We start from the raw sequence: 16,929 nt of genomic DNA, 5'->3' as shown, positions 1-16,929 counted from the left end.
GGAGTACGCTCGCACAGCGGGCGCACTGCACGTGCACCCCCCCGGGAACCCAGTGAGATGCCAAGGCAGAGGCGGTCGCAGGGCAGGAGGGGGCGTGCCAATGGCATTAGAACGCCGCTGGCGGGGCGCAGTCCGGACAGCGCAGGTGTGTCAGGAGCGTTGCGGGGGCGGGCTGCAGCGGCTGCGTAAAGTCACACGCAGCCGCTGCGACCCGGGGCGAAGCGGGTATCTCCCTGCTAGCCCTGCGCTGGCCGTCCCCCCGCATGTCTGAAACACTGATCGTAGATGTGCTAAATTTAGCACATCTACGATCAGATCTGAATCAGACCCACAATTCTCTCTTTCTCAGGTTAATTTTCGGCGTGGTGCACACGATGATACCAAACAGCAGAGTGACTAATTTTCGCCATTTAAATAGGCTGAATGACTGATTAGAAGATTGAAGACATGTGTGATGTTAATTTAAGCAAGCAGTTAGTTTGAAATATCACTATAATCAGATTGTTTATTATCTTTTTTCAAAAGGGAACCAGCACATTTGTTCATTCCATTTTAGAATATCTTTGGAGAATTAGCAATCATTTATCTTTTTTCCTAGTTACTTTGTTCTATGACAAGGCAAAGGCATGCAGGTGTACATACATGAGACAATAGCTTCTCATTTCAGCACTTTTCAGGAGGAATGAAGCATTGTTCCGAGCTGTAAGATTGCCAACAACCGTTCCACACCTGTATGTTTAAAGTTTCTACTTGCAGAGTAATACCCCTTGTCCACTGCCGCTAAAACCTGGGTTATTGCCGTGATAACTTGGCTCGCGTCTCAGTGGAAAAGGGTTATTCCGGGTCCAGTGACCCGGGAATTCAACCCGGCTAACTTGGTCCCGGTAAGAACCCGGATGAAGGGCTAGTGTAGATGGGTAAACCGGGTAATCTGACCCAGTTCCAGTTTACAGCATGGGGAGATAAGCGGTGGAGACGTTGCTTCCTGCAGCGATAACACTATATGGGCCGGTGAAAGGGAAAGGACTAGAGCCTCTTACTACAGCTGAGGCTCCCGGTGGCTACTGCACCCATGTGCAGTGTAAACGGTTCCGGACCGGGGAATAATCTGGGTCGGAACCGCAGTGGAAAGGGGCCAGTCCCGGGACATAGGTGGAAAAAAGGTATACGAGGAATGCTTTTTCAAAAGGACTTGGGTGATGCTATCCCTTTAATTCGGGACACTCACTAATTACACAGGTTCTGCGGCTAGCTTAATTCAAGCCTGCTGTGTCCAAAGATGCAGCATTGAATCACTGTGTGAATATCAGCTGTCACAAAAGGTACAATAGCAGCCAGCTACATACCTGCTAGGGAGGCCAATCCCGGGGATTTTTTCAAAAATGCTCAATCCCGGGATTCCCGGGATCCCGGGATTGCAGTAGGGATCAGTGTAGGGAGCAGAGAGAGTAAATGTGGAGGGCAGCGAGGGGTGGAAGGCAGCAAGGGAGGGTGGATGTAGGGAGCAAGGCAGGGTGGGTGTAGGGAGAATGTAAGGAGCAGGAAGGGAGGGTGGGTGTAGGGAGCAGCGGGACAGTGGGTGTGTAGGGAGCATGTGAGGAGCAGGAAGGGAAGGTGGGTGTAGCGAGCAGGGAGGATGTCAGGAGTAGAGAGAGAGAGAGGGAGGATGTCTGCAGCAGTGAGGGAGTGTGGGTGTAGGTAGCGATAGTACTTACTAATTGGGCGGGCCGCGGGCAGCAGCCATGGACACACACACACACACACACACACACACTGACCGCGCTGGCCGCATTTCAAATGTAGCGCTGGCCGCCAGCCAGTCAGAACTGGCAGTCCGGCAGCCAATCAGGAGCCGCGCCCGCTGCCGCGTCCCTGATTGGCTGCCGGTCTGCCAGCTCTGATTGGCTGGCAGCCGGCGCTACATTTGAAATGCAGCCAGCGCGGTCAGTGTGTGTGTAGAACTACCTCGCTGACAGCCGGGCAGCACTGAGCTATAGTGCTCAGCGCTGTCCGGTAAAAACTGCGCATGCGCACTCTAATCCCGTGAATCCCGGGATTGGAGGCTCCAATCCCGGGATTCAAATCCCGGCATTTTTGGTAGAGATGAGCGGGTTCGGTTTCTCTGAATCCGAACCCGCCAGAACTTCATGTTTTTTTTCACGGGTCCGAGCGACTCGGATCTTCCCGCCTTGCTCGGTTAACCCGAGCGCGCCCGAACGTCATCATGACGCTGTCGGATTCTCGCGAGGCTCGGATTCTATCGCGAGACTCGGATTCTATATAAGGAGCCGCGCGTCGCCGCCATTTTCACACGTGCATTGAGATTGATAGGGAGAGGACGTGGCTGGCGTCCTCTCCATTTAGATTATAAGAGACTGAGAGAGATTTACTGGAGCTGACTAGGAGGAGTACTGTTACTGTAGAAGTGTAGAGACTGAGTGGAGAGAGTTTACTAGTGAGGACAGTGCAGTTTATTTAATATATCCGTTCTCTGCCTGAAAAAAGCGATACACACAGTGACTCAGTCAGTCACATACCATATCTGTGTGCACTGCTCAGGCTCAGGCCAGTGTGCTGCATCATCTATTATCTATATATAATATTATATATATCTGTCTGACTGCTCAGCTCACACAGCTTATAATTGTGGGGGAGACTGGGGAGCACTACTGCAGTGCCAGTTATAGGTTATAGCAGGAGCCAGGAGTATATAATATATTATATAGTGAGTGACCACCAGACACACAGTGCAGTTTATTTAATATATCCGTTCTCTGCCTGAAAAAAGCGATACACACAGTGACTCAGTCAGTCACATACCATATCTGTGTGCACTGCTCAGGCTCAGGCCAGTGTGCTGCATCATCTATTATCTATATATAATATTATATATATCTGTCTGACTGCTCAGCTCACACAGCTTATAATTGTGGGGGAGACTGGGGAGCACTACTGCAGTGCCAGTTATAGGTTATAGCAGGAGCCAGGAGTACATAATATATTATATAGTGAGTGACCACCAGACACACAGTGCAGTTTATTTAATATATCCGTTCTCTGCCTGAAAAAAGCGATACACACAGTGACTCAGTCAGTCACATACCATATCTGTGTGCACTGCTCAGGCTCAGGCCAGTGTGCTGCAATATCTATTATCTATATATAATATTATATATATCTGTCTGACTGCTCAGCTCACACAGCTTATAATTGTGGGGGAGACTGGGGAGCACTACTGCAGTGCCAGTTATAGGTTATAGCAGGAGCCAGGAGTACATAATATATTATATAGTGAGTGACCACCAGACACACAGTGCAGTTTATTTAATATATCCGTTCTCTGCCTGAAAAAAGCGATACACACAGTGACTCAGTCAGTCACATACCATATCTGTGTGCACTGCTCAGGCTCAGGCCAGTGTGCTGCATCATCTATTATCTATATATAATATTATATATATCTGTCTGACTGCTCAGCTCACACAGCTTATAATTGTGGGGGAGACTGGGGAGCACTACTGCAGTGCCAGTTATAGGTTATAGCAGGAGCCAGGAGTACATAATATATTATATAGTGAGTGACCACCAGACACACAGTGCAGTTTATTTAATATATCCGTTCTCTGCCTGAAAAAAGCGATACACACAGTGACTCAGTCAGTCACATACCATATCTGTGTGCACTGCTCAGGCTCAGGCCAGTGTGCTGCATCATCTATATATATTATATATCTGTCTGACTGCTCAGCTCACACAGCTTATAATTGTGGGGGAGACTGGGGAGCACTACTGCAGTGCCAGTTATAGGTTATAGCAGGAGCCAGGAGTACATATTATATTAAAATTAAACAGTGCACACTTTTGCTGCAGGAGTGCCACTGCCAGTGTGACTGACCAGTGACCTGACCACACTGACCACCAGTATAGTTAGTAGTATACTTATATTGTGATTGCCTGAAAAAGTTAAACACTCGTCGTGTGACTTCACTTGTGTGGTTTTTTTTTTTTTATTCTATAAAAATAAAACTCATTCTGCTGACAGACAGTGTCCAGCAGGTCCGTCATTATATAATATATAATATATACCTGTCCGGCTGCAGTAGTGATATATATATATTTTTTATATCATTTATCATCCAGTCGCAGCAGACACAGTACGGTAGTTCACGGCTGTGGCTACCTCTGTGTCTCTGCACTCGGCAGGCAGTCCGTCCATAATTGTAATACCACCTAACCGTGGATTTTTTTCATTCTTCTTTATACATACATAGTTACATAGACATCTTCTCTTTATCAACCAGTCTATATTAGCTGCAGACACAGTACAGTACGGTAGTCCACGGCTGTGGCTACCTCTGTGTCTGCACTCGGCAGGCAGTCCGTCCATAATTGTATACCACCTAACCGTGGTTTTTTTTCATTCTTCTTTATACATACATAGTTACATAGACATCTTCTCTTTATCAACCAGTCTATATTAGCTGCAGACACAGTACAGTACGGTAGTTCACGGCTGTGGCTACCTCTGTGTCTGCAGTCGGCAGGCAGTCCATAATTGTATACTAGTATCCATCTCCATTGTTTACCTGAGGTGCCTTTTAGTTGTGCCTATTAAAATATGGAGAACAAAAATGTTGAGGTTCCAAAATTAGGGAAAGATCAAGATCCACTTCCACCTCGTGCTGAAGCTGCTGCCACTAGTCATGGCCGAGACGATGAAATGCCAGCAACGTCGTCTGCCAAGGCCGATGCCCAATGTCATAGTACAGAGCATGTCAAATCCAAAACACCAAATATCAGAAAAAAAAGGACTCCAAAACCTAAAATAAAATTGTCGGAGGAGAAGCGTAAACTTGCCAATATGCCATTTACCACACGGAGTGGCAAGGAACGGCTGAGGCCCTGGCCTATGTTCATGGCTAGTGGTTCAGCTTCACATGAGGATGGAAGCACTCAGCCTCTCGCTAGAAAAATGAAAAGACTCAAGCTGGCAAAAGCAGCACAGCAAAGAACTGTGCATTCTTCGAAATCCCAAATCCACAAGGAGAGTCCAATTGTGTCGGTTGCGATGCCTGACCTTCCCAACACTGGACGTGAAGAGCATGCGCCTTCCACCATTTGCACGCCCCCTGCAAGTGCTGGAAGGAGCACCCGCAGTCCAGTTCCTGATAGTCAGATTGAAGATGTCAGTGTTGAAGTACACCAGGATGAGGAGGATATGGGTGTTGCTGGCGCTGGGGAGGAAATTGACCAGGAGGATTCTGATGGTGAGGTGGTTTGTTTAAGTCAGGCACCCGGGGAGACACCTGTTGTCCGTGGGAGGAATATGGCCGTTGACATGCCAGGTGAAAATACCAAAAAAATCAGCTCTTCGGTGTGGAGGTATTTCACCAGAAATGCGGACAACAGGTGTCAAGCCGTGTGTTCCCTTTGTCAAGCTGTAATAAGTAGGGGTAAGGACGTTAACCACCTCGGAACATCCTCCCTTATACGTCACCTGCAGCGCATTCATAATAAGTCAGTGACAAGTTCAAAAACTTTGGGTGACAGCGGAAGCAGTCCACTGACCAGTAAATCCCTTCCTCTTGTAACCAAGCTCACGCAAACCACCCCACCAACTCCCTCAGTGTCAATTTCCCCCTTCCCCAGGAATGCCAATAGTCCTGCAGGCCATGTCACTGGCAATTCTGACGAGTCCTCTCCTGCCTGGGATTCCTCCGATGCATCCTTGCGTGTAACGCCTACTGCTGCTGGCGCTGCTGTTGTTGCCGCTGGGAGTCGATGGTCATCCCAGAGGGGAAGTCGTAAGCCCACTTGTACTACTTCCAGTAAGCAATTGACTGTTCAACAGTCCTTTGCGAGGAAGATGAAATATCACAGCAGTCATCCTACTGCAAAGCGGATAACTGAGGCCTTGACAACTATGTTGGTGTTAGACGTGCGTCCGGTATCCGCCGTTAGTTCACAGGGAACTAGACAATTTATTGAGGCAGTGTGCCCCCGTTACCAAATACCATCTAGGTTCCACTTCTCTAGGCAGGCGATACCGAGAATGTACACGGACGTCAGAAAAAGACTCACCAGTGTCCTAAAAAATGCAGTTGTACCCAATGTCCACTTAACCACGGACATGTGGACAAGTGGAGCAGGGCAGGGTCAGGACTATATGACTGTGACAGCCCACTGGGTAGATGTATGGACTCCCGCCGCAAGAACAGCAGCGGCGGCACCAGTAGCAGCATCTCGCAAACGCCAACTCTTTCCTAGGCAGGCTACGCTTTGTATCACCGCTTTCCAGAATACGCACACAGCTGAAAACCTCTTACGGCAACTGAGGAAGATCATCGCGGAATGGCTTACCCCAATTGGACTCTCCTGTGGATTTGTGGCATCGGACAACGCCAGCAATATTGTGTGTGCATTAAATATGGGCAAATTCCAGCACGTCCCATGTTTTGCACATACCTTGAATTTGGTGGTGCAGAATTTTTTAAAAAACGACAGGGGCGTGCAAGAGATGCTGTCGGTGGCCAGAAGAATTGCGGGACACTTTCGGCGTACAGGCACCACGTACAGAAGACTGGAGCACCACCAAAAACTACTGAACCTGCCCTGCCATCATCTGAAGCAAGAAGTGGTAACGAGGTGGAATTCAACCCTCTATATGCTTCAGAGGTTGGAGGAGCAGCAAAAGGCCATTCAAGCCTATACAATTGAGCACGATATAGGAGGTGGAATGCACCTGTCTCAAGTGCAGTGGAGAATGATTTCAACGTTGTGCAAGGTTCTGATGCCCTTTGAACTTGCCACACGTGAAGTCAGTTCAGACACTGCCAGCCTGAGTCAGGTCATTCCCCTCATCAGGCTTTTGCAGAAGAAGCTGGAGGCATTGAAGAAGGAGCTAAAAGGGAGCGATTCCGCTAGGCATGTGGGACTTGTGGATGCAGCCCTTAATTCGCTTAACAAGGATTCACGGGTGGTCAATCTGTTGAAATCAGAGCACTACATTTTGGCCACCGTGCTCGATCCTAGATTTAAAGCCTACCTTGGATCTCTCTTTCCGGCAGACACAAGTCTGCTGGGGTTGAAAGACCTGCTGGTGACAAAATTGTCAAGTCAAGCGGAACGCGACCTGTCAACATCTCCTCCTTCACATTCTCCCGCAACTGGGGGTGCGAGGAAAAGGCTCAGAATTCCGAGCCCACCCGCTGGCGGTGATGCAGGGCAGTCTGGAGCGACTGCTGATGCTGACATCTGGTCCGGACTGAAGGACCTGACAACGATTACGGACATGTCGTCTACTGTCACTGCATATGATTCTCTCAACATTGATAGAATGGTGGAGGATTATATGAGTGACCGCATCCAAGTAGGCACGTCACACAGTCCGTACTTATACTGGCAGGAAAAAGAGGCAATTTGGAGGCCCTTGCACAAACTGGCTTTATTCTACCTAAGTTGCCCTCCCACAAGTGTGTACTCCGAAAGAGTGTTTAGTGCCGCCGCTCACCTTGTCAGCAATCGGCGTACGAGGCTACATCCAGAAAATGTGGAGAAGATGATGTTCATTAAAATGAATTATAATCAATTCCTCCGCGGAGACATTGACCAGCAGCAATTGCCTCCACAAAGTACACAGGGAGCTGAGATGGTGGATTCCAGTGGGGACGAATTGATAATCTGTGAGGAGGGGGATGTACACGGTGATATATCGGAGGGTGAAGATGAGGTGGACATCTTGCCTCTGTAGAGCCAGTTTGTGCAAGGTGAGATTAATTGCTTCTTTTTTGGGGGGGGTCCAAACCAACCCGTCATATCAGTCACAGTCGTGTGGCAGACCCTGTCACTGAAATGATGGGTTGGTTAAAGTGTGCATGTCCTGTTTTGTTTATACAACATAAGGGTGGGTGGGAGGGCCCAAGGACAATTCCATCTTGCACCTCTTTTTTCTTTTCTTTTTCTTTGCATCATGTGCTGATTGGGGAGGGTTTTTTGGAAGGGACATCCTGCGTGACACTGCAGTGCCACTCCTAGATGGGCCCGGTGTTTGTGTCGGCCACTAGGGTCGCTAATCTTACTCACACAGTCAGCTACCTCATTGCGCCTCTTTTTTTCTTTGCGTCATGTGCTGTTTGGGGAGGGTTTTTTGGAAGGGACATCCTGCGTGACACTGCAGTGCCACTCCTAGATGGGCCCGGTGTTTGTGTCGGCCACTAGGGTCGCTTATCTTACTCACACAGCGACCTCGGTGCAAATTTTAGGACTAAAAATAATATTGTGAGGTGTGAGGTATTCAGAATAGACTGAAAATGAGTGTAAATTATGGTTTTTGAGGTTAATAATACTTTGGGATCAAAATGACCCCCAAATTCTATGATTTAAGCTGTTTTTTAGTGTTTTTTGAAAAAAACACCCGAATCCAAAACACACCCGAATCCGACAAAAAAAATTCGGTGAGGTTTTGCCAAAACGCGTTCGAACCCAAAACACGGCCGCGGAACCGAACCCAAAACCAAAACACAAAACCCGAAAAATTTCAGGCGCTCATCTCTAATTTTTGGGCCCAAATCCCGGGATCCCGCCGATCCCGGGATTGGCCTCCCTAATACCTGCCTGTCCGCGTTATCCTGGCTGCATAGAGGGTTCCCAGTCCTGGCCCGTCCTCTGTACATGGCTGTGGCATCTGCGCATACTCCCCACCGCTGTCTTTGTGTCCCTGTCGTTCAATGTGTGGCGGTTCCTGCCAGATTTGGCTGCTGAGCACAGCCATGTTGGTCTGTGTCAGGTGACCGCTGCATCACCAATGGCAAATCAGCACTCGCTCACCTGACATTGGCAACCAATCTTCTGCTTTCCACTGCTATAAAATGACTTCCTGGGAGATCAGCAGGTTGCCAGTGCAATGTTGTCCACAGTCAGTGGCGGTTCTTGCCACGGGCAAGCGGTACTTTTGCCCGGGGCGCCGCCATCCGGAAGGGCGCCGCACCAGGGCAAGATCCGCCACTGTGCCCCCCGCAGTGCCCTGCTGTGCCCCCCCCCCCGCTTTGAAGGGAACCAGACGCGTAGCGTCTAGTTTCCCTTCATTGAAAGGACCTTAGTTGTGCGGTGCGCGATGACGTAATCGCGCACCGCACAGCAAAGGTCCTCTCCATGAAGGGAAACTAGACGCTACGGTCTAGTTTCCCTTCGTGTAGAGGACCTTTGATGTGCGATGCGCGATGACGTCATCGCGCACTGCACAGCATAGTGGCACAGACACTAGGGGTCATAATTGACCTCTAGTGTCTATGCTGTTCTATGGGAGAGACGTAATAACGTCTCTCCCATAGATCGAAGAGAAGAGAGAGGGGAGAAGAGCGGTGCCGCCGGCGGAGGGGGTCTGGATCAGGAACGGGGATGGTAAGTATTCTTTTTATTTATTTATTTCCTTGCAGCGTCGTGACCACGCCCCCAATTTTTGCCCGGGGCGCCACAACTCTAAGAACCGGCCCTGTCCACAGTGTAAGCTGTGTCTACAGACTCTGTGTTCCTCAGCGTGTACATTTAAAGTCCTGTACTCAAAATTACTATATTCAGTATTCCAGTTCAATTAATCCAATACTGGCTCTGCAGACTGAATAATAATACATACAGGTGTAGGATGTAGGGTAAGAGTGGTAATGCACACAGGTAATGAATGAGCACTCTGCAGACATATACCCCTTTGACATTACAAAAATAACCCGGTATCGACTCGGCATGGGTCGACATGAGTCACTGTGCAATGTGAAAGGGGCCATGGAGAATTCCCGGGTCGCCTGACCTGGTAATTTAACCTGGGTTATAAGAAGGGTTATTTCCGGGTTAAATACCGGGTCAGTGGCAGTGTGAACGGGTTCCCGGGTTGATGCGACCTGGGACCCTTTCACTACATAGGGAGAGGCGGCGTGGAGATGATCTCATCTCCCAGCGCCACTTCCGCCCCCGCCGCTATGGCAACCGACCCTACATTTTGCCAGGTCAGAAAGCCTGCCGCTAGGGTCCAATGCCGGATCCCACCCGGGAAGGACCCGTTTCCAATTCCCGGTTTGGATCCGGCATTGGAGATGTGAAAGGGGTAATAGGGGTATATTTACTAAAGTGCAGTTTTTAGAAGTGGAGATGTTGCCCATAGCAACCAATCAGATTCTACTTAACATTTATCAAGCTGCTTCTAGAAGATAATAGCTAGAATCTGATGGTTGCTATGGGCAACATCTCCACTTCTAAAAACCTGCACCTTAGTAAATATACCCCATGAGAGAGAGAGACAGAGCAGTTGTTAATTGCACAAGCTGGAGATGATTAGTGGTGTAGGAACTGTCAGGATTGCAGGTAGAAACAAGCTAGGAGAGACAATCAGAGAACAGGGACCGATGAGCGGAGAACTTGAGTGTGCACCAAACAGCAGGTTCAGAAATTCCACCAGGAATTAGGAAGAGGAGATACTGTTACAGCTGGCACCAGTCTTCACGGACATCTTCAACAAGTTGTTTGAAACTAGCGTGGTCACATCTTGCTTCAAGCGCTCATCATCCCAGTCCCGAATAAACCATCCTCTTCCGGGAACCTGAACACCTACAGGCTGGTAGCGCTAACATCAGTGGTGATGAAAACTATGGAGAGACTGGTACTGGCTCAGCTCAAGTCCACAGTAGGCCCCCTCCTCGACCCTCTGCAGTTCACCGACAGGGCAAATAGATCGGCAGAGGATGCAGTGAATCTGGGTCTGCACTCCATCCTGCAGCACTTGGACTCGCCAATGTGAGGGTCCTGTTTGTGGACTTCAGCTCGGCTTTCAATACTATCATCCCCACCGGCTGCAATCTAAAATGCACGGTCTAGGTCTTTCAGAACTACTATGCTCCTGGGTGGTGAATTTCTTAATGGAAGGGGAGCAGCCAGTGAGGATGGGGAAATTCGTCTCCGGTGTCAGGTCAACCAGCATGGGGGCGCCCCAAGGGTGTGTCCTCTCTCCCTTCCTCTTTTCTCTCTATACCAACAACTGCACCTCTGAAGAAACATCGGTGAAACTCATCAAATTCACGGATGACACCACACTAATTGGTCTCATTACGGATGGGGTAGAGACTGCCTACAGGAAGGAGGTTGAGAGACTGGTCAACTGGTGCGACACTAACAATCTACAGCTAAATACATCCAAAATGGTCGAGATGATTATTGATTTCAGGAAGCACCATCCTTCAGTAAAGCCACTAACAATTGCGGACAATGCAGTAGCGATAGTAGAATACTTCCGGTTTCTAGGGTCCACGATCGCCAAGGATCTGAGGTGACATGCTAACATTGACGGCATAGTGGGTCAGGCCCAACAGAGACTGCATTTCTTACGTCAACTTAGGAAGTTCAACCTGCCGCGGGAACTCCTGATAGTCTTTTACTCGGCAATCATCCAATCTGTCCTCAGCAACTCAATAATGGTGTGGTTTGGCTCGGCCTCAACTCACGACAACAGACTACAACGAATTGTAAAGTTGCTGGTAAAATCGTAGGGACTAATCTCCAGGCAATTGAAGACATCTATTGGGCCAGGTTCACGAAGCGGGCAAAAAGGATCATCAATGACTACTCCCACCCCACCCATGACCTGTTCTGGCAGGCGGTACAGCTCGAGGCTAGTGAGGACTAGTAGGAACAGCTTCTTTCCCCAGGTAACTATCATGTTGAACTCAACTATTGCCTAGACCACCCCACAACCTTACACAGAAGATGCTACTCAAGCACCGCCATGCTTCACTTCTCTGTGTTGTGTTATGCTGCATTATGTCGTTGCCGTCCTATTGTGTTGTCTTTTTGTGTTGTCTGAGAGCTGTGGTTATCAGAAACAAATTCCTTGTGTACTCTGTATTCAGTACTGATATACTTGGCAATAAAAGTGATTCTGATTCTGATAGTGGAACCATGATCTGGTAAGATACAAGTTTTACTGGCAATGAGCAGGTGCAAGTGAGTTTAAATATGGCACTTTGATCGGTCATTGGTGTCTTTGGTCAGGTGGATTCTAGATCCTCTTTGATTGAGAAAAACCGGAGTCAGCTGATCAATCCAACATGGTGGCACTCATGCAGCACTAAAGGCAGGTATAGGTGTAAAATCACCAGGAGCTGACCGGGTCAGCATGTTCATATTGTCAACGTTATAGAGCGTTAGCTCTTTTATCAAGACATCCATGTCTTGATAAAAGAGATAACGCTCTGAAACATTGACAATACCTCTGGGCTGTGCTTGCGTTATGTGAATGCAGCCAGAGGGGTTAACTCAGGTGTGAGTAATCAGGAGTAATCAGGAGGAGGAGGGGCTGATTAAAGCAGCTGGCTGAGCCTATATAAGCAGTGACTAGACTCTTGGAGCTTGCTCTGTGGACTTGTCTCTTCCAAGTGCTGCTTGGACTTCTAAGTGTGAGTTTTAAACAGCAAAAAGGTGAGTTAGAAATGAATACAGAAAAAGGTGAGTTTTATAATACACAATCAGGAACACACATTTGCAGTACCATTAAACTTCTGGTGAGGCTGCAAGGGGCTGACCTTGTGAGTGAGTGAGAGGGTCTCTTACTTAGAGTAGCAGAGGGGCTGTGATTGTGCGTGTGTGAGGGGCTTTTTTTTTTTCTTCTTTCTTTCTTTCTCTCTTTTTTTATTAGCAGGAGCTGGAAGCCGAGTGAAAAGGAGGTGCAGTGAGCTGGAACAACTGCAACTGCTAAGTGGAGTATAGGTGCCGCAGGAGAGAGTACTACGGCTGCATAAAAGTGAAGGACCAAGAACTGCACAAAGATAGATAAGTATAAGCCAGCTTAATTTATTGTATAAGTGAGATTGCTTGTCTTCTACTTTTTATTTTTGCTGCTTTTTCTGTGAGAGTAACAGGGAGTTAGACCTTACAAACAATATGGGAGGGGCTGTGATTGAGGACCTCACTCAGTGCATGTCGTGCAAGATGTATGCACACCTGGAGCTACCGGCCCAGTGTGATTACATCTGCACGAGGTGTGTGCGAACGGTTGCCCTGGAAGCCCAGGTAACTGATCTAGAGCAAACCGTTACACGACTGAGGGGGATTCACAATCTCGAGCGTAGTTTAGACAGAACGGTGGAGGAGTTGCGGGAGGGGTCACTGGTAGAAGAGGATGATGATCAGGTAGCCAGATGGGTCACAGTTAGAAGGAAGAAAAAGAGGGGGAGGCACGACATCTCCGAACTATCAAACCCGAACAAATTTGCCCGATTGGACGAGGAATCGGAGGATGATAGTGAAGAAATTACGGTGCCGGAGGAGACTGCTCCCTCTAGCATCCAGAGGTGCGGTTCCTCTGGCGCGGTTGGGATAAAAGATAGAGAGGTACCTAGTCAGATGGTGGTGGTAGGGGATTCTATCATCAGGAAGGCAGATAGGGCAATCTGCTACCGGGACCGTGATCGCCGTACAGTCTGTTGTCTCCCGGGTGCTCGGGTACGGCACATCGCGGACCGGGTAGATAGATTGTTGGGAGGGGCTGGCAAAGACCCGGCGGTCTTGGTGCACGTTGGCACCAATGACAAAGTTAGCGGAAGGTGGGATGTCCTTAAGAAAGACTATAGGGACTTAGGAAAGAAACTGAAGGCAAGGACATCTAAGGTAATATTCTCGGAATTATTACCCGTGCCACGCGCTAATCCAGGGAGGCAGAGGGAGATTAGGGAGGTAAATGTGTGGCTTAGGGATTGGTGCAGGAAAGAGGGGTTTGTGTTCCTGGAACACTGGGCGGACTTCTCAGTCAGGCGCCATCTCTTTTGTCGTGACGGATTGCACCTGACTGAGGAAGGGGCAGCGGTGCTGGGGGGAAGGATGGTTAGAAGGTTGGAGGAGATTTTAAACTAGGAGCCTGGGGGGAGGGTTTAGCTAGAAACTACGGGTCATGCAGTGAGAATAGTGGGGATGGCGGTAGTAAACGAAATGGGGGAGAAGTTGTGGGGAGGGTAAGAGCAGGCGGTAAGGTTACTAACATGGGTACTAAAAGGGATTTTACCAAAGCACTAACCAATGACGATTACAGGTCATCCTTGCTACATAAGGTGAAAGATGTCCCTAACGCAAGGGAAAAATGCTTATCTTAGTTGTATGTATGTAAACGCATAAGCATTACTGGTAAAATGGGTGAACTAGAAATACTTGCAGCAAGCAAACAGTATGATATTATAGGCATTACTGAAACTTGGTGGGATGAATCTCATGATTGGACAGTCAATCTAGAGGGCTATACACTGTTTAGGAGAGACAGACTAAATAAAAAGGGTGGAGGGGTGTGTCTTTACGTAAAGCCGTTTTTAAAACCTAATATATGGGAAGATATTCAGGAGGGGACTGTAGACACTGTCGAGACATTATGGGTAGAAATTGCATGCGGGGAAAAAGGAATAAAAAAGTTAGTATTGGGTGTATGCTATAGGCCGCCTGGTATCAACGCATCTGATGATGAATTGTTACTAAAGCAAATTGAAAGAGCAGCAGGAGTAGGAGACATAGTAGTGATGGAAGATTTTAACTATCCAGAGATAAACTGGAAAAACGATTCATGTGATACTGCTAGGGGCAATATGTTTTTAAACACACTTAATGATAACTACTTAGTCCAACTAATTGAGGAACCAACTAGGTACAATGCAATCTTAGACCTGGTATTAACAAACAATGGGGATTTGGTATCAGGTATTATAGTAGGGGAACCCATAGGAAACAGCGACCACAATATGGTCACATTCAATATCAGTTTCTATAAACAGCCCTATACTGGCTCAACTAGGACTTTAAACTTTAGCAAAGCAAATTTTGAAAAGATGAGGGTATTTTTCAGGGATATTGAATGGGAAGGTTTGTTTTTAAGAAAAAATACTACGGAGAAATGGGAGGTACTAAAATTCCTGCTAGCTAAAAATACACTCAAATGTATTCCTATGAGTAGCAAAAAAAGGAATAAAAATCATAAACCGATGTGGCTTAACAAAAAGATTAAGGAACTTATGGGCAAGAAAAGGCGAGCATTTAAAAAATACAAATCTGACGGGGAAGCAGAGTCATTTCAGCACTATAAGGAATGTAACAAAATTTGCAAAAAGGAAATAAGAGCGGCTAAAGTAGAAACTGAAAAACTAGTAGCAAAGGAAAGCAAAGCGAATCACAAAAAATTCTTTAAATACATTAATAGCAAGAGATTAAAGAAGGAGAGTATAGGCCCTTTAAAAGACAAGATGGGAGTCTTAAGCAAAAATGATAATGACATAGCGGACACACTAAATTAGTTTTTTTCAACAGTATTCACTCGTGAGGACCCAATTCAGGGACTAACGCACAATCTAAATAATGAGAATATCACACTGATAGGTACTTATTTAAGCGAGGAAGTAGTCTGTGACCGATTAAAACATTTAAAGATTAATAAATCACCAGGGCCCGATGGTATTCATCCAAGGGTTCTAATGGAGCTTCACTCTGAACTGGCAAAACCGCTATCTTTGATCTTTAAGGATTCAGTTATATCAGGTATGGTTCCCAAAGACTGGCGTATAGCGGAAGTAGTGCCTATATTCAAAAAGGGAAGTAAAGCTGAACCAGGTAATTATAGACCAGTTAGTCTTACATCTATAGTGGGGAAAGTATTGGAAGGTATTCTAAGAGATAGTATTCAGAAGTTCCTTGAAACCAATAAGGTCATTAAAAGGAATCAACATGGGTTTATGAAGGACAGATCCTGTCAAACCAACTTACTTGGCTTTTATGAAACAGTAAGCGCAAACCTAGATCAGGGTAAAGACGTGGATGTAATCTTTTTAGACTTTGCCAAAGCGTTCGATACTGTACCACACATGAGACTTATCTACAAGCTACAAGAATCAGGGCTAGGAAGCACAATAAGCACTTGGGTCAAAAACTGGTTAGATAATAGGAAGCAGCACGTTGTGGTTAATGGATCTTTTTCAACTTGGACTGAAGTGCTAAGTGGTGTGCCGCAAGGCTCAGTATTAGGACCGCTATTGTTCAATATTTTCATGAACGACCTAACAGAAGGTCTAGAGAGCATGGTGTCAATTTTTGCAGATGATACCAAATTGTGTAAGGCTATAAATACAGTGGAGGATGCCGAGTCTCTTCAGAACGACTTAGTTAAATTAGAAGCATGGGCAGCCAAATGGAGAATGCGCTTCAACACAGACAAGTGTAAGGTAATGCACTGTGGTAACAAGAACATAAATTACACCTACCTACTAAATGGGGTAAAATTAGGGGATTCTGTACTGGAAAAGGACTTAGGTGTCCTCATAGATAGCAAGCTAAGCAGTAGTACCCAAAGTAGGACTGCAGCAAAGAAGGCTAATAAGATATTAGCATGCATAAAACGGGGTATTGATGCTAGGGACGAGAGTATTATACTCCCGTTATATAAATCACTAGTGAGGCCACACCTTGAATACTGTGTACAATTCTGGGCACCGTACTACAAAAAGGATATCCTGGAGCTAGAAAAGGTACAGAGGAGGGCGACCAAACTAATTAAGGGCATGGAGACGATGGAATACAAGGAAAGGCTTGAAAGACTAGGCATGTTTACATTGGAAAAGCGGAGACTAAGAGGGGATATGATCAACATCTACAAATATATAAGGGGACAATACACAGAGCTTGCGCGGGCCCTGTTTTTGGTTAGATCAACACAGAGGACTCGTGGACACTCGCTCAGGTTAGAGGAGAGGAGATTCCGCACAATACGGCGTAAAGGCTTTTTCACGGTAAGGACAATACGTGTTTGGAATTTCCTGCCCGAGGGAGTTGTAATGGCGGAATCTGTCAACACCTTTAAGAATGGGTTAGATAAATTCCTAATGGATAAGGATATCCAGGGGTATGGTGCATAGTCATGCATTA

This window comes from Pseudophryne corroboree, chromosome 7 (genome assembly GCF_028390025.1).
Source record: "Pseudophryne corroboree isolate aPseCor3 chromosome 7, aPseCor3.hap2, whole genome shotgun sequence".
In the NCBI taxonomy this organism is placed as follows: domain Eukaryota; kingdom Metazoa; phylum Chordata; class Amphibia; order Anura; family Myobatrachidae; genus Pseudophryne; species Pseudophryne corroboree.
This window is presented reverse-complemented; position numbering follows the sequence as displayed.